This window comes from Miscanthus floridulus, chromosome 19, assembly GCF_019320115.1.
Source record: "Miscanthus floridulus cultivar M001 chromosome 19, ASM1932011v1, whole genome shotgun sequence".
NCBI classification, from domain to species: Eukaryota; Viridiplantae; Streptophyta; class Magnoliopsida; order Poales; family Poaceae; genus Miscanthus; species Miscanthus floridulus.
In genome coordinates, this window is record NC_089598.1 from 103,281,929 (window position 1) to 103,303,965 (window position 22,037).

The 22,037-nt window shown below is 49.1% G+C and overlaps 1 long non-coding RNA gene across 3 annotated transcripts; it reads right to left on the bottom strand.

The window, feature by feature from the left end:
* Window positions 1-698: 698 nt before the first annotated feature.
* LOC136528977 (uncharacterized) lies at window positions 699-3,224 on the bottom strand. 3 transcript variants are annotated; one of them, XR_010777169.1, is made up of 7 exons: window positions 2,858-3,090; window positions 2,396-2,469; window positions 2,175-2,220; window positions 1,822-1,897; window positions 1,426-1,533; window positions 1,123-1,188; window positions 699-1,021 (listed from the first exon to the last, which is right to left on the bottom strand). It is a non-coding gene; the product is annotated as an uncharacterized lncRNA (long non-coding RNA). The 3 variants fall into 3 exon arrangements; XR_010777168.1 differs by lacking the exons at window positions 699-1,021; window positions 1,123-1,188 and adding an exon at window positions 3,165-3,224 and having other exon boundaries at window positions 1,197-1,533; window positions 2,858-2,933; XR_010777167.1 differs by lacking the exons at window positions 699-1,021; window positions 1,123-1,188 and having other exon boundaries at window positions 1,197-1,533.
* Window positions 3,225-22,037: the final 18,813 nt, after the last annotated feature.

The window sequence follows — 22,037 nt, forward strand, 5'->3', positions numbered from 1 at the left end:
TCCATGTTGCTAAAAATCACCATTTTATCACATTGCACATATCATTAATCAAGTTAAATTATTAGCTTTGATTCTGCGCGGCAGCAACTATCCAACATGCATACCAACCCATAGGAAATAAGGATATGTGGTGCAAGAATCATCTAGGTAAAGTCTTTATAGGCATTTCAAATTTGACATATGCATATGTATGAATTAAACATAGTTCATAGGTACAAGGAAGCCTTTGTTACACTTGCCTTCAATGTATATGCTTGCTCAAACTCTCTAATTTCCGTTCTGGATCATTCGTTCATAGCTCCTCTTCTCACTACTACAGAAATTAACTGTAGGGGCGGCTCTAGAGGCTCTGTAGGGGCGGCTGCGCCAGCCGCCCCTCCCAGGGTGTTCCTACAGAGGGTGCCTCTGTAGGGGCGGTTTCCTGGCCGCCCCTGCAGTGCCCTCTGTAGGGGCGGCTGGTGTTTTCAGCCGCCCCTACAGTGCCCTCTGTAGGGGCGGCTGGTAATATCAGCCGCCCCTGTAGTGGACTTCTGTAAGGGCGGCTGTATCACCAGCCGCCCCTGCTGTGTGTATTTATAAGGGCGGTTCAATCAAGAACCGCCCCTACAGTGGATTTTCCAGCAAAAAAAATAAATAATTCTTGCTTCTGCAGAAGCTCCAAACATTACTAATCTATGGTTCTTGCACTTTCATGTGGATAGGTAGCAAGGACTAGAAATTTCAGTATACAAGTTTATCCATGGGTGCCCTTTCACACTTCACGTTTCACATATTTGATTGGCCATATTTACCATAAGTTGCAACATATATATCAGAAAATTATCTAACTGACAACAAGGATATAGTGCATTGCATTCGTAATCTGGCTCATACATCAGTTCTAAGTTGTATAATGCCATAATGGAAAACTTTACAAAAACAAACAACAGACACTATCAAACTAGCAAAAATCTGAATATCTGTAATGACTTTTAACAGATGGGAAATAGTAGGTTGGTTTGCCAACGTTGCAGCGAATTTCCTGACAAAATTGCAAGACATACACTTCATTAACCTGATATATATGGTAATTTGATCTAGGATGGTAAGTAGTAACTAGTAGTGAGGTGTTAGCTTGCAAACCTGGTGACAGGACAGTGTCCGACAAAACCAGTGTGATCTTTAGTATTTACAGCAGTGGCTAGTTTCCTGAAGCAATGAAATCAAATCAATTAGAGATCCAGTTCGTGCAAGCTACAAGTGATTAACGAGTATTCAACTTTATGCAAGTAACGGTGGTAACTAGCACATAATGACAGATGGATTTTGACACCAGACTTAATGAAGAGTGAACACACGCCTAGCAGCACACAGATGAGACTTATGCCCCTTATAAAGGAGCTACTGTATAGTACATTGTTTCCCCTTTAAGAAAGTGAGGATTACCTTCGTAAAACCTGGGCTTGCAATTACAACACACTGGACTACTTCAAAATCAATGTGTTTCAGCAATGCCTTCAACCAAGTAGATGTAATGCATCGGTCAATTGTTGCCTGTATGCATGTTCATATTTGCATAACTTCGTGTGAATAGCTTACTTGCAAAACATGCTCAAAGATTGAAACTCATCACCCAGGTGTAGAAAGCAAAGGATTTATACAGGTGGTGCACAGACACTCTTAGCATGAGTGAACCAGAGTCCAGAAGTGCTAATTCTAAGAAATGAACTCTTATGTACTAGATAACAACATTGACATCTTAGACACATAAAATAAAACAATTAAATAAATATTAAAAATCAAATATTTGTTATTTTATGATGGCGCAACAGTTCCACACACCTTCTGCCAATGAGGAATAGGTGGGCAAGTCCTTCTTGCATGAGAATAACTGCTAGATCAGCACTTGCAGCAGGATCTACAATAGGTTTGGATAGACTCAATTAAAACACTATGTTTCGTATAGATAAACAACAGACAATGAGGCAATTCAGAAAAGCTAATATCAGGAAATGGAGCCAAATAGTGGTTTATATCTTGGTCAAACTCACAAGATGGTAAAGCACAACAGGTATCATATGCACACCATGTTAAATTGTTAACACCAACTTATTTTAGAAATGGAAGAAGAGATTAATATTTGATTGAGCAGATAATCCATATATATATACAAATGACGGGTCAAAATCACATACCACATGCTTGCTGGATGGTCTCGAGTGCCAACCAATCCCAAATTTCCTACATAAGATGCACAGCATTCAAAAGTAGTCCTAAATAATAAGGGATTCTAGATGAACTAACCCTCCAGCTCTAATGTGTGGAACTAGCCAATCTTCATTCAGGAAGAAAGAGATTAGCTTAACAAGGTTATTTACATCACATAGTAGTATTATTAAGTAAAAAAATCACTAACCTTCACATGATCATTCTCAGTGATATTTTTCCACGCACACGTAAGACAGATCCCTCCTTGTCATAGTCTACAGACTTCATTACAAAACAAAGGACACACTCAGTTATCAACGTCGACAAGTGGTTAAGGTTTAATAGCATTGGAAAGGATAGGAAACAAAGCCAAAAGAAACAGAGAAAATAAAATCAATAGCTAGAAATATAACAGGTTTGTTTAACTAGATCCTCCTAAAAGTATTTGCTCAGTTTTGACAGAACTATCAGTTTACGCAGCATTTTTTTCCAGGCCTTTTTCACACATGTCTGGAATAGAGATATCCTGAAGTCAGCAACAATTTTAACCCACAACTCCACAAAGTTGGCTAACTTAACAACCAACAATGATGGCTGTCAATTCACATGTCAAAGGATAATATATGGAATCATGGAGAAAGAAAGACAACACAGAAAGATGATGCACCACCTCAACTACAATTTCTAACTTAAGCTTCACACGCTCGGCATCACGTCCTCCAGATGCCACCTCTCTCAGCACTTTCCTGGAACCAGAAGAAGAACAATCCCTTAAAACTTCATAATAAGGGCATTCAAAATTTACATAATATATGCACACATGCAAGAGAAAGCAATGGATCCCTAACTGTCACAGATTAACACAAATCGAAAAGCTCTGCAAAACTTCACTCCTTAAGCTGGAAAAACGGATAGCCTAAGTTGCAACGGCTTTTCACATCCACAGGGGCACTAGTCAGCGTCTCAGCGAGGAGTACCTCATGGTGAAACGGCACATGGAGGGGAGGAGCGAGAGGTAAGAGGACCTTCACGGAGCCACCAAGGAGAGGCGAGTGTGCGACGGCGAGGAGGACGGCCGCGAGGAGGAGCACGCCGCGGCGGAGCATCTCGGCGGCGGCGAGATCTGCGCGGTGGGAGGCGGCCGCCGCTGTGGGTGAGGAGCACCGCGCTCTGCATGCCATTTGTGGGGAAGAGGTGGAGGGAGGGACGCTCGGGCTTCGGAGCCGCCGCCGCTGTGGGGGAGAGGGAGAGGCGCCGCCGCTATGAGGGAGAGGGAGGGGCGGCACTATGGAGGAGAGGGAAAGTGAGAGGGAGGGGCGGCGATGTCGGGTGAGACGCTCGGGCCTGAGAGAGCGGAGAGGAAGAGGGAGCCGGTGATTCCAGAAGTCTGGACGCGTGGACGATGCGGGACGGTAGGATGCGGATCGGACGGTAGTGGTGGAGGTACTGTTTATCTACAGTGAAATGTGAGAGGGGGTGTTGGTATACGACTTTAAGAGTGTAGGGTAGAAAATTAAAATCAAAACTACTAAAATAATTTTGAGACACCAAATGATCTCAAATAAAAATTTGATAAACATAAAAGTTGTAGAGGTCATGAAGATATACAACTTTTATTTTGGTCATCTTGTAATTTGACAAAATTTGAACCTTTCAAATTTGAAATTTTAAAAAATAAAAAGTTCAAACCAAAATTTGAGACCCAAAATGATTTCAACATAAAATGTGATGAATACCAAAGTTGTTCAACTCATTAATATCTACAACTTTTATTTTAGTCATCTTGTCATTTGACAAAATTTGAACCTTTCAAATTTGAAATTATGAAAAACGACAAGTTCGAACCAAAATTTAAGACCCAAATTGATTTCAACATAAAAAGTGATGAATACCAAAACTATTCAACTCATGAATATATACAACTTTTATTTTGGTCATTTCTTTATTTGACAAATTCTTAGCACACATTGTTCACTAATCTTACACATGTCTCATGTAGTTTATAAAACCATATGAGAGATGTGTCACATTTGTGAACAATGTCATTATCACTTTGTCATATGAAGAAATGATCAATACAAAAGTTGTAGATCTTGATGAGTTATTCAACTTTGGTATTTATCACTTTTTCAGCTGAAATCATTTGGGGTACCAAAATCTTGTCTGAAAGTTGCATTTTTTTTAAATTCAAAATTTAAATTGCTCAAACTTTTCATATGTATATATTGACAAAACCAACAAAATAAATTGATAGAGAATGATTTTAGAAAATTTTAGGAAAAAAAATCATCAGATTTGGAGTTAGTATGAGGAAGAAAAACCAGTTACAAAATTGACCCACAGATTAAAAAAAGAAATCACACTGTTCACCATGATCATGTAAGGATCATCTAGAACAGTGTGATTTCTCTTTTTAATCTGTGGGTAAACTTTGTAACTAGTTGTTCTCTCTCATACTAACTCCAAATGTGATGGTTTTTTTTTCTAAAAATTTCTAAAATCGTGATTCAGCATTTAAGTTTGATCAAACTTGGACGTGACAATGTTTTACACATTTTAAAATTTGAAATTTGACAAGTTCCAACCAAATTTTAAAACTCTAAATGATTTCAGATGTAAAAGTGATGAACATAAAAGTTGTTCAACTCATCAAGATCTACAACTTTTATTTTGGTTATATTGTCATTTGACTAAATTTGAACCTTTCAAATTTGAAATTTTAAAAAATGACAAGTTCGAACCAAAATTTGAGACCCAAAATGATTTCAACATAAAATATGATAAATACCAAAGTTGTTCAACTCATGAATATCTACAACTTTTATTTTAGTCATCTTGTCATTTGACAAAATTTGAACCTTTCAAATTTGAAATTTTGAAAAACGACAAGTTCGAACCAAAATTTAAGACCCAAATTGATTTCAACATAAAAAGTGATGAGTACCAAAGTTGTTCAACTCATGAATATCTACAACTTTTATTTTGGTTATTTCTTTATTTGACAAATTCTTAGCATACATTGTTCACTAATCTTACACATGTCTCATATAGTTTATAAAACCATATGAAAGATGTGTCACATTTGTGAACAATGTCATTACCACTTTGTCATATGAAGAAATGACCAATACAAAAGTTGTAGATCTTGATGAGTTATTCAACTTTGGTATTTATCACTTTTTCAGTTGAAATCATTTGGGGTATCAAAATCTTGTCTAAAAGTTGCATTTTTTTTAAATTCAAAATTTAAATTGCTCAAACTTTTCATATGTATATATTGACAAAACCAACAAAATAAATTGATAGAGAATGATTTAGAAAATTTTAGGAAAAAAAATCATCAGATTTGGAGTTAGTATGAGGAAGAAAAACTAGTTACAAAGTTGACCCACAGATTAAAAAAAGAAATCACACTGTTCACCATGATCATGTAAGGATCATCTAGAACAGTGTGATTTCTCTTTTTAATCTGTGGGTAAACTTTGTAACTAGTTGTTCTCCCTCATACTAACTCCAAATGTGATGGTTTTTTTTTTCTAAAAATTTCTAAAATCATGCTTCAGCATTTAAGTTTGATCAAACTTGGACGTGACAATGTTTTACACATTTTAAAATTTGAAATTTGAAATTTGACAAGTTCAAACCAAATTTTAAAACCCTAAATGATTTCAGACGTAAAAGTGATGAATATAAAAGTTGTTCAACTCATCAAGATCTACAACTTTTATTTTAGTTATATTGTCATTTGACTAAATTTGAAGCTTTCAAATTTGAAATTTTAAAAAATAACAAGTTCAAACCAAAATTTGAGACCCAAAATGATTTCAACATAAAAAGTGATGAATACCAAAGTTGTTCAACTCATTAATATCTACAACTTTTATTTTAGTCATCTTGTCATTTGACAAAATTTGAACCTTTCAAATTTGAAATTTTGAAAAACGACAAATGGGCACTGCAGGGGCGGCTGGTGATTGAGCCGCCCCTACAGATCAGCCCCAACTGTAGGGGCGGCTCAAGTTACTAGCCGCCCCTACAGTGCCATCTGTAGGGGCGGCTGGGCTGCTGGGGCCCGAGGACGCCCACTGTAGGGGCGCCTCCAACCCCAGCCGCCCCTACAGTAAAAATGCCCTCGTTCCTACAGAGGGAATCTGGCGTAGTGTTCTATAGATCGCAATAACCAGAACAAGCACCATAAAGAAACCTAAAAACAATACATCAAGCATTATAAAACAAGAAAAAACTTTGAAACACATAGGGCTTTGTAACTACGATCGCTGAGTGCAAAAAGAACTAACACGAGAGCCACGATTAAAAGATGTAGGTGTCAGAGGTATATGTGGAGAAGGATTGGATCTACCTGAACAAAGGTGAAGTTCAGAAGAATGGAAACACATTCATTAGAATGGAAAAGGTTGGATAAGTATTAGGTTTTAAACACAAGGTCTTGTTTGGTAGAGCATGATATGCCCCTATAGATGGCCAACGGGCCGGCTCGACCCGGCCCGGCACGGGCCCGTGCTAGCATGGCCCGATAGCCAACGGGCCGGCACGGCACGCCGTGCCTCATAGGGCCACGGGCCTGGCCTTCGGCCCAGGCACGACCCTATGGGCCGATTTCCGTGCCGGGCCGGCCCGCGAAGCACGACCAGAATCACGGGCCGTGCCAGCCCACGGTTAATGAATTAAAAAACAAAAAAAATCCCAAAGCCCATCGGCGAGCTCGACTGCTCCGCGTGGCTCCACCGCCGCCACTGCATCCCCTCGCGGATCCGGCGTCCCCGTACCACGCCGCCGCCGAATCTGACCAGGGGAAGAGGCCCCATCCCCGCGCCGTGCTCCTAGACCGGATCCATCGCCGAGGAGCGAGGCCGTGGCGCGCCACCGGAGAGGCCCCTCCGGCCCCCGCCGGATCCACGCGAAGACACCACCGCTCGCGAAGCCACCGCCGTGCGCGGGAAGACCGGATCCGGGAGGAGGGGGCTGGATCTGGGAGAGGGTGGGAGAGGGCGCGACCGTTGCTCCCGGTCGCTCCCGCAGCAGATGCCACCGCCTGGGCCGCCTTGGGCTCGCCGGATCTGAGGGAGAGGGTCGAGGAGGGTGCCACCGTCGCTGGCTCGTCGGATCTGAGGAAGAGGGTGCCACCGTCGCTGGCTGCTCGTCGGATCTGAGGGAGAGGGGAGGAAGAGGGTGGGGGAGGGCGTCGTCGCCGCCGCCACCACTGTCTGGAGAGATGGAGGAGGGAGTGGGAGAGGGAGGTCGCGAGGAGGGAGGAGGGGCGTGGTGCGTGGCCGAGCGGAGCGGAGAGGGAGGTCGCGAGGGCGCGGAGCGGAACGGAGAAGGGCGAGGCGCGGTGCCGAGCGCGCCGTAGAGAGGGAGAGGGGAGTGTTTAGGGTTTTCTGTTTTCGTTTATATAATGGAGGGCGCGGGGAGGCGGCAGGCCAGGCCGCCAGCGGGCCTTCGGTTCTGTAGCAGGTCGTGTCGTGCCGGCCCACGTGCCTAAGGTAAGGCCCAGGCACGGCCTGCTCCTCCGTGCCATGTCGGCCCATGTGCCGACGGGCTTAGGCTGCATAGCCAACTATATATGCCCCGGATCATCGCCCTGTTCGTTTAGGCTTGTTTGGATTATAAACCATGGCTGAAAGTACTGTTGGCTATTTTGGTGTGAGAGAAAAATACTGTTCGTTAGCTGATAAGTCATGGCTTATAAGCCAAATACTACCCAGCGAACAGGCTTCATGATCACTTCTCACGTGCTTCAATTCAGTTCCCATGATGCGTTTCCAAAGCTTTTCCTGGCTTTGTCCCTAGCGTTCTCGCTCTAGCATTTGTCTGATGACAGTTACTACTACAATTGTACCAGTACTAGTGTAGGGGCGCGCGCCATCGCGCGCACAGGTTCAAATTTGAGGAATTAGGACTGTAACTTGGACATTGCAAAGCATTGGATAATGCGAAATAATATAGGAGTTGACTGGAGCATAATTATACAGCTATTGTACATGGAGTCACTGGAGTAGAGAAACCAGAAAAAAAAACAGAATAATGGATGCAAAGATATCCCCAAATCAAGTCTCTGTTCACAGAATGAACTACTCGAGAAACAACTGGGAATAAAGCTTTGTATTGAGCTGTTGAACTAAGACGAAACGAGCATCAAATGATCCTCCAAAGGCAAGAAAATCGAATGTGAGTGTACTCACCAGAGGCATCAGTGTTTGATATTTGTTGGTCTATGTAAACATGCTCGAGAAGTTCATGCGCTTTTGTGTAGTCGTTTTGTTTCAACCGGAGGAGTTCCTTGTGGTACTTCTGAGAGAGTGCAAATTCCTGTCAGTATCAAAAATGAATCTTAGCGACACAATGATACTGAGACACAGAAAGTCATTACAGATCCTTCAGATATCCCGCTGAACCATGAGACAGTCAAGGCTTGCACCGAAACAGTTTTTGTAACCATGTATCTCCTTCCGCAAAGAGAAAAGCAGCACATAGAATGAACACCTAAAGTATTCAGGCTCTACATTCATTGCGGGCGAGTTTGAAATCAAAGTAATACATGAAAAAGCAATGGCATGAGGATACTGCATTTGTGTGCAGCGTCCTTTTTCAGATTCTCGCAGCACAGTTATCTTACTGTAATAAATATAACCTTCACCATGTACTAAAATGGCTTGGGATTGGGAAAATATACCAGCAAGATTAGAAAGAATAAGTAACTCATGCTACCACCGGCAACGAGATGCAGCCCAGCGCACCGCTGCGGTCAAGATGTAATACTTAAGGTAAGCTATGTAAACTTTTTCATGCACATTGCTGTGCCCAGCATGCATGGATATTTTGCATTGATGAATTAACAAATATTAGACCTATCTAACCTTGCAGAGTTAAATGTTCTACTATTGTGCATATGGAAAAACGATCAAGTTTCAATCCAAAATGACAATTATTAAAAAAAGGAACTTGCTAAATCTCTTTTAGCCTTTCCTAGCTGTACAACTATTTCATTGAAGGTGAAATATGCACCACACAACTTTATCTGAAATAGCACTCATAATCTAATTAAGGAAGGTTAACAACGGTAACTGTATTAGACCAAAGACAATGGGATTACTGCAGGTTGCTTTTGAGGAAGACAAGGTCTTGAGATGACCGAAGGTTACATGCAATGGGGAGGAAAGCAAGCAGAACGGAGTCACCGATGCTGCTTAATAAAACCCGGGTTATCTTGGTCCAGTAGTGGTTACAAACGAGGAACCTAGGAAATCACCAGATCACATCTGAAAGAGAAAGAAGGTTGCATTAATATATTTCAACTTGAAGGATAGATTACTTCAAAGATTTGACAAATAAGACAAAGACCTTCGCTAGACAATAGAAGCATAACAGTAATAAAAAAACTAAAGATAATCCCCAATTAAAATTATTTGCCAGCTGGTAGCATGAAAAGTTATCCCTTCCATGAACTCCACAATATTAGCAAGGCAAAACTGATATGGAAACCAAGTTGGTTGGTCGAAGTTGCAGTACAAAATTTGGGACAAAATAAGCATCCTCCTTATAATTTCCAACATTTGAGTGGTTTGTTACTTGGCTAAATCGGATTGAACAAACATCGAGGATGCTTTTTATCTCTACACCTGCGACACGAAAGGACAAAGGGGCAGCAAAACCAAACCTCAGAGAAATTCATCGTAGCGGACTGACCCTCGTTTCAATAGTCATCTCCATCAACAAATTGCCTGTTGGGATACCTGGAGAGCAACAAGATGACAAGGAACATTAGAGACAAAATAAGCTCTGATTGCAGTCACCCATGCGAGGTAGGGAACTTCGCATCATTGGTGTTCCTCCATCTAGGACACGCAGATAACAACGAGGTAGGGCATGATGCTGCTATGGGAGAGGGGCGCATGGCAACGTCGTCAAAATAAGGACCTCATATATCAGTTTTTTGTTGCCAAAATCGATGGGCAGTTGGCAATCTGAGATATCACAACTTCATAGCTAAAAATCAAAGCATTAACGAACACAGCTGTGAAAAAGAAGACAGTCCATTGTCCCATACATATATTACGTCCGACCATCCTACAATGAACAAACAGGTATGGAAGAGAAATAAAGGCATGGTATATTCAAATAAGGCTGGAAATGGAATTGTTCAAAAGAAGGGCTACCTGCATTTGTCGTAGTCACCATATTGGCACAATAAAAAAAAACAGGGAACCTAAGTTGCAGGATGCACCCCTAAATTCCATCCCGTTAAACCTTTTTTTTGAGATTTTAGATATAAACCTGAAATTGTTTCTATGTTTAAAAAAAATAAACTCAGAGGCTGTCTAATAAGCTGCGCAAATCACAATTACCTAGAGGCGATGAAGTTGGCTTTTATGAGCTGTAGAAGATAACCAGCAAGCGGCTTGAGGCCTTCACTGACAGCCATGGTGGTTTTCTCCTCCGACCCCAGGATTAGAAGATCAGATGACATCCTTGGAATCATTTATAAATAATATGTCAGTGATTACCATACGGGAAATATGGAACATAAGCAATGATACACTAATAGGAAATAACAGATAGATATTGCACAGATAAATATTGCATGCATTTATATTGGTCTAGCATCTGTGTAGCTGGGACTGTCCAGGCTTAAAACTGAGGACCTATGATGCACATGAAGCCATTAGGCACTATGTTCAACTGCAAAATAGATAGGGACTTGGAAAAATAGGAAGCCGCATTCATGTTCATATATCTTTATTCTGCCTTTTTTTGTCATCAACATTAGAGCACTATTACTAATTTGAAGATGAAATCCGCATCATTTGTAGAGTGCATAGAGAAGAGACAGCTTGCACATTTTTAGTGAACTGTTTGGTTGACTTAAGAAATTATGGATCAGAAAATCAAATAGATAAATTGATTGCAAGTTTCTGAAGTGGTTGTAGCTTCCTGCAATACAACCCAAAGGAATTGAGCTGACGAAAAAATCAAACCAACAAAGAAAAAAATGAGGTTTCATTTTTAGGTTACACCAACTCGATTTGGTACTCCCAGTCGTAAATATTTGTTCATATTTGTCCTTTGAGAAATTGAAACAGCCTGTGATGCAAACAAAATGTGATAGCTAAATTATTCTAGACTCCTTTGTAGGTGGAGCATCTGTGATGCTGAATATAGTACTGCAGCCATCTCGAAGCATTTACTGTTTCTTTTTTATAGGATATATTAGTGTGTAAGAAAAATTACTCATGTAGGCCTACGTAAGTACGTAGTAGAGCTGGGCCACAATAATTAAGAAATAGGACACCCAATAAAAGAAATTCATGGAGGTATGCAGGATGTAGTCTCACTGGGATGTTGTCACAGGAAACTTTTTCCAGCTCTCTCCCTGGCTTTTGGTTTGTAGAATCTGGTATGCAATTTATGTTGATGCAGCATCTTATAATGGGACAAATTAGCACTTGAGTGCGAATTGAATATTGGATGGCAATGTAATCAAAGTTTCATGGTACCTGTAGTTTCTTGGCCTTCCTGAAATGTGTGACATAATGTTAGAAGTCGTAACTCCTGCATAGTATTAGATAGATTTGTCAGAGTGCCACTTCTGTTTTCTTTCTTATCATTGGATTGGTAAGTGTTTAGTCAGCATTCGGATTACTTAACGCAGTGTTTTGGATGGTTTAATCAGAGAGCATATTTTCGCATTAGATAACATTTTGACTTTATTCAGTGATGTGAACTGCACTCTGTACTATGAAGCCACATCACAATATATTCTTCTATCCTTTGTAAATTTAACACATACATTGAACCATGGCAACATATAAACAGAGAAAGCCATATCGGTCCATATAGGAGCAGTAACAAGCAGTAATACATTCCCAACTAAACAGAGTATTATTACCTTTTGGCAGCATGGTGATAAAATAGACCATCCTTGGTCTGCACACACCTTTCCTGCTGCAGTCATATGGCAAATAAAGGCAGTAATAATTCTGGCAAAGTAGTAAGGATTTAGGAATTCCACCTGCAGATGTGTGTACCTTGGTCCAGCTGCTTGGTCCACTGAATTTCCAACTCTGTCAACCCAGTCGCAGAAGCACTCACATTACAAACAAGCTCACCAAAGCATGCTGATGACTGTGCTAACCTATTACAAAGCACCCACACACCTGCAATTAGTTAGTCAATGCATAAGAATTGATAATTTTTAGCATACTGGTTGACCACGTAGGAATTCGGAAGAGGAGACTGAGCAGGACAAGCGACCTCAAGATGAAGAGCAGACTCCAGACCACGCTAGGGCCTCCACGTTAGGGGCCAACCTCGCTGGATCCGCCGGCGCTGCCGCGGACCGCGGCCCTCCGTGCCAGGGCCGCCCTCGCGGGGGTCACGGAAGGATGCCAGGGCCTCCACGTCGGGGGGCCACCCTCGCTGGATCCGCCGGTGCTGCCGCGGACTGTGGCCCTCCGTGCTAGGGCCGCCCTCGCCAGGGCCGTCGGAGCTGCCGCGCCGGGGCCCTCCCGCGCCGCTGAGAGAGGGGGGGGGGGGGGGGGGAGGGAGCAGGAGAGGCGCGCCAGGGAGGGGGGAGGAGGGGAGCCGCAACCGCGCCCCGCTCGCGCCGGCGAGCGTCGCCCTGGCCGTACCGGGAGGAAGACGGAGAGAGAGAGCGTGGAGGGGAGAGAAGTGTCGAGAAGGAGAAGGGTCGGGAAGGAGAGGCAGCTTCAGCCTGATATATATTTGGTTCACCGGATTCTGGTAGAAGCCGGAGAAGAGAAACAGAGAAGAGGTGAAGCTAGCCGCTTCCAACAGTATATCCGGGCAGAAGGCACTTCAAAAGAATCTGGCGGAAACAATCTGGGCGGTCGGTGGGGGAGATCGGACGTCTGTGACAATTTCAGGCGACGTGGACGGTGGTTCCTTTGGAGGAGCAGGGCCGGCTTGTCTAGGTAAACGTGGACGGTGGTTCCTTTGGAGGAGCAGGGCCGGCTTGTCTAGGTAAATAAACTCGATCACGTGCGAAGGATGGACCGGCAAAGTATATGCGTGTAGCTCGGCGCAAATCCTGCGGCCTGCCTGATGCCTGCCCCAAATGAATAAAGTGAGAGGATTTATTTATGTTCCTCCTTGCCTTTCTGCAGTTCTTATCCTCTGATCCATCTTTTTTTCACCTAGTTGTTGTTTCCACGGTTTTATGAGACGGTGCATGGCGAGCGAGAGCGAGACAAACATCAGAAACAAACGAATACACGTGCCTGCACATATTATATTATAAAAATAGTAAACATGTGAGAAGTTCGAAAGAGAATGGAAACGGATGAAAACTTATACAAAACTTCTTCTTCAGTGTGTTCATTTTTGAGCTCTGAATCCGATCCGCCAGATATATATACCAAAAGATGAAGCCTTCGTTGTTTTTCAGCACTACTGCTTCGGGGAATACTATTTTTTTTCTTACAACAAATTAGCATAAGTAGTAGCATCAGCTCAATGCAAGACTACACGCGCTAGCGCAGAAACATGGCTGGCATGTACAATGCTCAATGTGCACGTCGTAGAGTCAAGCACAACACTGACATGCATGTACTCTCCGTTTGGTCGGTGTTATGTCGGACAAATGCCCCCGTCGTCCTCCTGTCTCCTCCCATCCATCCGTTCGCTTGCTTCGCTGGGACTGGGACTGGCACGACCGGACGACCGGACTGCTGGAGAGGATAGCGGCGGCGTCGTCGGCGTCGACTCATCGTCGTCGTCCGCACTTGTGTTAGCTTCTGCAGTTCTGCAGCCGCGGGTGTCGACTGTCGAGGGAAGGGGGGCCGTCCGGCGTCCGGGCGTGCGTGCTTTTCAGACGTCGAATCATTCGCCTGCTGGCTGCTGCTGCCTGCACAGGGCAAGGCAGAGAGCGGTACGTGCACGGCGTTGCCATAAATGGCACGCAGCATGGATCGGCCGGTGGCTCCTCCCCGAGATTTTTTTCTAATTTTAACCCTTTTTAAATATAATTTTAAATCTAACACTGTCGTTTTTTTTAACTAACACTTTTGGCCACGCCTATTGCCCTGACGCGGCCAAATGCCTATGCCGCGTCATGCAGGGTGACGCGGCACAGGGCTGACGTGGCGCGGGCCGTCCAGAGGGGCCGATGATGTGGCGGGTCCTGCCGCGCCACCGACCCTGGCACGGCAGTGCCGCGCCCTGTTGCGTGGCGCGGCTGGACCGACCATACCGCGCGAGCAGCCACACCACCTGGCCGCTGCGCCTGCCGCCGGCCCGGGCTACCTGGATGGTAGAATCGAAACACGTCGCGCCCGTATTTTGTTGAGTTTTTTTCACGGCCGAATAGAGAATTTGATAAGCCATGCATTAGTTTTTCGTCTTTCATAATACGGTTATGCACCATTTTAACTAATCAATTACGAAAAACTTTTTTAAAAAAAAGGGTCTGCCGCTGCAGTGCCGGTTCCCGAACGCAGGGTACTTAATCTCGCCGGCTGCCACGACTGAACGAAACGAATAAGAAGCAAGTTGACAAGCTGTCACATAACATATTTATTGTTTTGACATAAGTTTGACATAACATAACCAAATAACTCAACGAAACGAATAAGAAGCAAGTTTCGGATGCCAATATTCGTTTGACCTAAACAAATTAAGACCCAGGAGTGTAAGGATCCCTCGGACGCCTCTGTCTCTTTGATTTGTTGGCAACAAATTGGGAGTGTAGCCAACGTCGGTATGGTCGCGTCGACGGTGCGTACGGCTCGTACCCTGCAGGTATTTGATACGCACGATTACTTATAATTCTTTATGATCGTTAGTTCATGGAGCATACGTATTGAAACAAACTATCTTTGTTAGTACCTGTGAGGCTCCTTGGGTGCCAAACGGGGCACCACCTAGCTGAGATATGTCGATCTCGTCCTACGGCCATTCGTCCCACTGGCCGTGCTGTCCGTGGAAGCCCGAGGGTTCATCGTCATCGTCATCATCGTCCTCCTCGTCCTCGGTTGTAGGGTCCTTCCCAGCGCTAAGATGTGGTGGTGTACGCACCGTGGAAGTGGCACCCTGTGTCATCGCTTGAGAAGAGCCGGCTGGTGTCCTCAAAGAGGCTGAAGACGTGACATCCAACCGTGCGGGGAGTGGCGGTTCCTCATAAGGGGTGTCCATGCAGCTCAACTTCTGAGCTAGCTTCTTGCAGCTCTTCTTCACCTTCTGCATAAATAGACGTTAAAGTTAGTTCATTAGCCAAACGCAATTACAATAAAGAAATATTTTCAAAATAGACAAGTTTATGTTTACCTCCACAAAAGCCGCGAGAACGCCTGGCCCCTGCCCTCTAGACTCGTGAAGCCGGAACGCTGCTTCGTTGGACAGCCTTGACAATTGTGTCGCCTGGGTACAGAAACGCGGTTGGACAGTTTTAGTACACATACTTAGTACCAAAATGATAACAAATTATACCATTCAAGTATCTTACCACGTATCTTTGAAGCGGGACTCTCTGTAGCTGTGTGTCCTCTCTAGTGATGATGCCGTACACATCTTCGATGACATATTCCTCCGAGTCCTCGTCAATCGCCACGTCAGTGTACGAGGACTTGATATGTGTCCTCGTAGACCTGTGAAGCCACCGCAGGTACTCGTCGAAGGTGTGCTGGTCGTGTGGAGGACCCTCAAGGACCGCATGTGGTACCCTGGTCTACCACAAATGGATGTACGAGCTGTGTGTCACGCGCTAATCCTTGGTCTTATACCTCTTCCTACGGTCAAACCTGCAACAAAACGATATTAGTTGTCGGTGTTTCGGACCGGGGGGTCCTCAACCAACCAGTGAATTTGTTCTGCATGCTCCCGATTCCGGATGGTGATGCAAAGAGACACAAGGTTTATACTAGTTCAGGCAATCGAGGCCCTACGTCCAGTCTGAGAGATCGATCTTGTATTCCTTGCACCGGGGTGCTCGTAGTAGGGGGTTACAAGCTAAAGGAGAGAGGGAGCTAGTCCCAAGTCTCGGCAGGGTGTCGTGCGGGCCGCTTGAGACGTTGCTCTCAGGCGGCAGGGATGTGCGTGTGTGTGTGTTCCCCCGATCTCCCCCTAAAATAGCCCAAGTCCTCTCCTTTTATAGCCTAAGGGAGGACTAGGACGGTACATGAGCTAACTATATGGCGCCGTGTGAATAGAGGCGGCGTGTCCGGGCTCTGTAGCCTGTTCCTATGGCGGTGTGGCCATCGGAGTGGCCCGTCCTTGGAGCACTGGGGCGGCGTGGCCGTCCTATTAGATCCTATGCGTCGTGGGAGCCCCGGGACTGCCTCGAAGTGGGTGTGGCGGTGGACGTGCAAGCCACTGTGGATGGACTACGCGCTGAGGCCGAGACTTCGTCGGTGTCGAGGCTGCACCGTGGTGGAGGGGTCTCGGTAGGCACGAACCCCAAGATAGCCGAGACCTTAGGTGTACAGTGCCGAGGCCTCGAGTGGGCGGCTGATCGTGGGTACAGTGTTAGGACACAGTGGCCGGTAATCCCCGCCGTACCCTGTCCCAGCCGGTATGGCAGCCGATCGTGGACACAGCGTTAGGACACAGTGGTCGGTAAGTCCCCGCCGTACCCTGTCCCAGCCGGTATGGCGCTGATCGTGGATACAGCGTTAGGACACAGTGGCCGGTAATCCCCGCCGTGCCCTGTCCCAGCTGGTATGGCACTGATGCGACCTCGGGTCGCGTCGGCCATTCTGTGGCGTTGAGCCGTCGTCCGGCTGAGATTGCGGGAGTGGTTGAAGCATTAATGGGACATGACACGTTGTCTGGAGGCTTGGTTGAGGCGGGGGGTGACGGGCTGCGGGCGACCCGGCCTCGAGCGACATGGAGACAGAGGCCTCGCGCGAGACGGAGATCGGGCTCCTTGCCGAGGCCTTGCGCGAGACGCCTCGCGCGATACGGAGAATATACCCCCTGCCGAGGCCTTCCCTGGAGAGCCTCGGGCGAGACGGAGACGGCGCCCCCTGCCGAGGCCTTCCCTGGGGAGCCTCGCGTGAGGCGGAGTTTGTTCCAGGATGCCGAGACCTCCGGCTCGAGGCTCGAGGCGAGGTGGAGGAGGGCCCAGTGGGCTCGGTCGTGGCAGGTAAGGGGCCCACGGCTTACCTTCTAGCTTTATTTTTTAGATGGGATTTCAGCGACCCATTTGATGTTTGCTTGGGGTACCCCGTTCTAAGGTACCCGACAGTAGCCCCCGAGCCTCGGGGTGAGTGCGTGCACTTTCCCTGAGGGTTTGTCGAGGCTGGGTTTATGCCTGCTCCGTAGGAATTGGTTTGTTTTTTGAGGTTCCGGTGGGTGCGCGCGAGCGCACCCGCCAGGGTGTAGCCCTCGAGCCCCTGGAGGAGTGAAGTTACTCCTCCAGGGGCTTTCTCCATTTTCGCGTTTGAGCGAGTAGTTCTTACTGCATTTGCCGAGCCCATAAGCGCAAGTTCGGGTTGCGGGGGTCCCGGCGAGGCTGCAGGAAAACACCCTCTAGCCTCCGCACGAAGCGAGAGGTTCGTTAGGGGCCCCCCTGACTTTGGGTACGACCCTCACGCTTCCTTTCGCTCAGAAGGAGGGGTGGAATGTGCCAGGCTACCCTCGATGGGCGCGAGCGTGGACACTTCCGGTGAGCTGTTATCGGGTAGTCCGAGTGGAGGCCCGAGCCCCATTCGCTAAGGGGACGGCTAGCGGTCCAGAGACGCACTCCAAAAGTACCAGAGGATTTCTCTAGTGGGTGCCGAGGCCGTTCGCTGGGCCTCGGTGGCTCGGTGCCTCCCTACGGTGGGATCCCATTCGGATACTTTCCTGCCGGTCTCGGACACGACTTAGGGCGCCCCGAGCGACTGTTCGCTCGGGCCTAGGCCATTCGTAGGCTCGCCCCGAAGTCGTCCCTGACCTCTGTTGCCCTGGGGCAGGCTGTCGAAACCTCTTGGAGGCCCAGCCTTCGAACCCCTGGACCGTAACGGGCTCGGTGCCCTTTATCGTGTTTTGTAATGAAATCTCTTAGCCTTTTTCATCCTGCCCCTCACACATCCTTTTCGTTCGGACGGAGGGTTTGTTTGCCGAGCTCATTCTGGTCTCGGCAAGGTTGCAGGAAGAGCCCCTAGCCTCTGCGCAGAGCGAGAGGGCCGTCGGGAGTTCCCCTGACTTTTTATACGCCCCTCGCGCGTGAGGGTTTGTTTGCCGAGGCCCCTTTTGGGCATGGGCCCGAGTTATGGGGTCTCGGCGTATTTGCAGGAAGAGCCCCCTAGCCTCTGCACAGGGTGAGAGGGCCGTCAGGGACTCCCCTGTCTTTTTGTACGACCCTCACGCTTCCTTTTCGCTCGGAAGGAGGGTTTGTTTTGCCGAGCCCCTTTGAGTGCGAGCTGGGGTCGCTGGGTCTCGGCAAGGTTGCAGGAAAGAGCCCCCTAGCCTCTGCATAAAGCGAGAAGGCCGTCGGGGGTTCCCCTGACTTTTTGTGCGACCCTCGCGCTTCCTTTTCACTCGGAAGGAGGGGTGGAATGTGCCTCGCTACCCTCGATGGGCACGAGCGGTGTCACTTCCGGTGAGCTGTTATCGGGTAGTCCGAGTGGAGGCCCGTACCCCGTTCGCTAGGGGACGGCTAGCGGTCTAGAGACACACTCCAAGAGTACCAGAGGATGTCTCTAGTGGGTGCCGAGGCCGTTCGCTAGGCCTCGGTGGCTCGGTGCCTCCCTACGGTGGGATCCCATTCGGAGACTTTCCTCCGGTCTTGGACACAACTTTGGGCGTCCCAAGCGTTTCGCTTGCTTGGGCCTCGGCCCCGTATGGGCTCACCCATAGTCGTCCCTGACTCTGTTATCCTGGGGTGGCTGTCGAAACCCTTTGAGGGCCCAGCCTTCGAACCCCTGGATCGTAATAGGTTCAGAGCCCGGTTCCTTCATACGAAAGGAATAGGCCGCAGGGAATATCTTCCCTATTGGCTCGGTACGGGCGGCGCGCCTTTTGAGGCAGTTTCATTGGGAGTCGAAACGACACCTGCTGCCGTAGTGGCCGAGCGTGGCGTGGTGGATGGGACGTAACCGTCCTCGCATTTAATGCGGGAGACGTGGGCGCGTGGGCCGGCGAAATCGGACTCGTGGTTAACCGCGCCGGATTGGGGGGAAACTTCCCCGATTTCATCGCCTGCTCGTTTCGCCTCCTCCCTGCATAAATACCCAGGGGATTTTTGCCCCCTCGTCTTACCTTGCCTGCATTAGCGCCGTCCCCCGTCGAGCCAGTCGCTAGAGCAGCGAGTGCCGAGAAGAAGAAGAGGAAGAGCGAGCCTAAGGAGAAAGCGAGAAAAAAGCGAGAGCGTGGGAGGGAGAGAAAAGACTCACCGCCGCACCTGATTCCTCCATCGCACCCATGGCCGGTGACATCGTTGTTGTCGAGGCGGACCCCTGGGATCCGTCGGACGTCACCGAGGAGATGCTCCAGTCGCTTGTCGACGGTGGGCTCCTCCGCCCGGTGACCGACTCCACTAGGCCGGAGTGGATTGCTCCGTACGGCGAGCCGGAGCCGAGGCCTCACGACGGCTACGTCGTAAGCTTCGTCTCCTTCCACGAGCGCGGCCTCGGCAGTCCCGGCGGACCGGTTCATGCGGGCGCTCACGCACTACTACGGCGTGGAGCTCCACAATTTTAATCCCAACTCCATCGCTCAGGCGGCTATCTTTGTTGCCGTCTGCGAGGGGTATTTAGGGATCGCTCCCCATTGGGAGTTGTGGCTCCATCTGTTCTGGGCGGGGCATACTACAAAGCCGACGGGCACAGTCGGGTAAGAGGAAGGCGGCGAGGGCCGGAGGCTGCACTCTCCAAGTGCGTCAGGACCGCCTGCACCTCTACATCCCGGCCCAACTCGCGTCCTCCAACCGCCGGTGGTACACGAGTTGGTTTTACCTTCGTAACGACGACGGAGGGCTTCCCCCCTACACCGGGCGGATTGTGGGGAGTTGCCCGGAGAAGTGGAAGTGGGGCGTCCCGAAGGTCGACCAGCCCAAGCTGGAGCCGCTCCTAGAGGGGCTGGCGAGGCTGCGGGGCCATGGCCTCACCGTGGCTATGGTTGTGGCCGCGTTCCACCACCGGAGGGTGCTGCCGCTGATGGCTCGGCGGCGGCGGCTGTTCGAGATGAAGCCAGGGTGAGCCCATTGAGGGCACCCGGATGTCCTCCTCCGCCCTTTCCGAGGAGGAGATTCTTCGTCCGGTGGGGGAGACGGTAGAGGCGAAGCTGAGGGGCGGCAACTTGACCCCTATCGCGATGCGGCCGTCGCGGGGGATTCCTTTCGCTGGTAAGTCAGTGCGCCGCTGTAGCCTCTTGAACCTCCTCAGTCTCCCCTTACCCCTTGTTCCCTCATGTGCGTTTGTCGTTCCTTTAGGGGATGAGGGACGTGCGCTCCTCTCCACCGCCTGTTCCCGAGGACGCGGGGCGGCAGGGCGGTCAACCGCGCTCATGCCGATGCACAGAAGAGGCAAAAGGACGCCAAGGCGGCGAAGCGCACGAAGCACATCCTCGCGCGCGAGGAGCTGGATAAGCACCGCCGTCAACAACGGAAGGATGGTCTTCCGCTGGAGGAATCCCCATCGACGTCGTTGTCGACGGAGGCCTCGGACGGGGACGACAAGGTCGAGGGAGGGCGAGGTCCCCTGGACCACCTTCCTGATGTCATGGAGGTGGCACCCGGGGTGTCGGCAAGCAGCCCGGCACCCCCGGGAAGGGGAGGAGAAGCGGCCCCGGGGCCGGCGGTTGCCCGCTCCGGGGCCGAGGCCGACACGCCCGAGGCGCAGGCGTTAGGCAAACGCGCCGTCAGCCCGATAGGCTTGGCGGCCATGGTGGAGCGGGTGGCGGCGGAGGCGACGCCACCGCCCCTGCAAAGGACCGACGGGGCACCGGGGTCCGCTGAAGACCGACCGGCGTCGATGGATACGGAGGCGACGCCTCTGCCGCCGCCTCCGCCGCTGCGGATGAGGTTTGCCGTGGCGAAGCGGGGGCCGCCCCGATCAAGGCAAGTGTATTCTTGGCAGGGTCATGGTATTTTTCAGTCGCTTTTTTAGTTTTGCGCTGACCCTGTAGGTTAATTTTCCTTAGTCAGAAGCGGCCTGCGGACGACCTCCCCTTGGCGCCCCTTAAGGCGCTTAAGGCGAGCCCCGGCTCCTCCGCGCACTGGGTGGCAGAGGCACAAGCCGCTATCCAACGCGGCGCGGTGTCGGCGAGGGATCGACCCAAAGGGGCCAGCCGCCCAAGGAGGGGCTGCTGAGGCGGCCCCTACACAGACGAGGGAGGGAGCGCTTCCGCCTCGTGGGGGCGAGGCTCACGAGTCGGATGGGGCCGGCGTGCCCTTTGTTGCTGAGGCCCCCGGGGTCTCTGAGGCTGAGGCAACGGAGGCTACGGCGCCTACGACCGCCGAGACCATGGTGGCCACGGCCGATGTCTCTGCGTCTGCCGAGGCCACGATGGTGGAGGCCAGAGCCCCCGAGACCGCCGAGGCCGTAATTGCAGAGGCCGGAGCCCCCGAGGTCACCAAGACCGTCGTGATGGCGGCGAGGCCGTCTGTGCAGGAGGCAGAGATGCAGGCGGCGGAGGCCTCGGTGGTGCCCTTGGTTTAGGGCCCGCCGTTGTTGTGAGAGAGCGCCCGGGAGGCGGAGGTCTGTCCGATCTCCTCCAACGATACTTCCCGGGCGCGGGAGGTGGTCGACGCCGAGGAGACTGATGCCATGGAGCAGCCAGCGCCGCTCTTGGACGAGGGAAGCTTGGCCCTCGTGCGGGTCTGGCCCGAGCCTCGCGGGTGGGATCACCCGCGGGTACTGTGGCGGAGCCGGGACGACCCTGAGGGGGAGCCT